At 30.8% G+C, this 759-nt stretch overlaps 1 protein-coding gene across 1 annotated transcript in view; it reads left to right on the top strand.

Moving 5' to 3' along the window:
- LOC108754050 (acetylcholine receptor subunit beta-like 1) overlaps nucleotides 1-759 on the top strand; it is a 5,113-nt gene that overhangs the window by 2,951 nt on the left and 1,403 nt on the right. The window lies entirely within an intron of this gene.

Raw genomic sequence — 759 nt, 5'->3', positions numbered from 1 at the left:
AAAGGGTTAATAATATATATAAATATATATATTATGTATTTTATATTATACAGGGTAAATAAAAAGCCCCGGATCAGTGAAATATCTCAAAAACTAAGCATTTCCGAAAGAAATGTTTTCTACAAAAGTTGTAGGATTTTAAATAATCTATTCACTGATCTGACCTTAGGCCTTTGGCGTCGCCAAGGTGAGATCAAGGTCATATCGATTTTTTTAAATAGCAAACCCTATTTTTGATTCCAGAATCTAATAGCTGGTGTCAAGAACTTTCCAAAATGTTATAAGAAAATATTTTTTCATTAAGTACTTTTCGAGTTATGATGCTTGAAAGTTACAATACAATCGGCACTAGCATTACGCAAGACGTAACAATCGACAGCTGAAACCTCTTGTTTAGAATCATGTCCTGGATAACATTCGTTAAGATCAAGGTCATTAGAGATTGTTTCTCTTATTTTCATTTTTGCATAATAATGATTTTTCAATGCAAAAGTGAAAATAAGAGGAACAATCTCTAATGACCTAATGGATCTTAATGAATGTTATCCAGGTTCTTAACATCAGCTAGATTCTGGAATATCAAACGTAAGATGTTTAAAAAAGTCGATATGACCTTGACCTGACATTAGCGACGCCATCCAGGTCAAACTGATAAGATCAGTAAATAGATCTTTTTTAAATTCTACAATTTTTGTAGGAAGCATTTCTTTCGGAAATGCTTAATTTTTTAGATAATATTTTATCTTTTTTACTCACCCT

This window comes from Trachymyrmex septentrionalis, unplaced genomic scaffold (assembly GCF_001594115.1).
Source record: "Trachymyrmex septentrionalis isolate Tsep2-gDNA-1 unplaced genomic scaffold, Tsep1.0 scaffold75, whole genome shotgun sequence".
NCBI lineage: Eukaryota > Metazoa > Arthropoda > Insecta > Hymenoptera > Formicidae > Trachymyrmex > Trachymyrmex septentrionalis.
The sequence above is the reverse complement of the archived record's forward strand: the minus strand, read 5'-3'. Positions and strand labels throughout refer to the sequence as shown.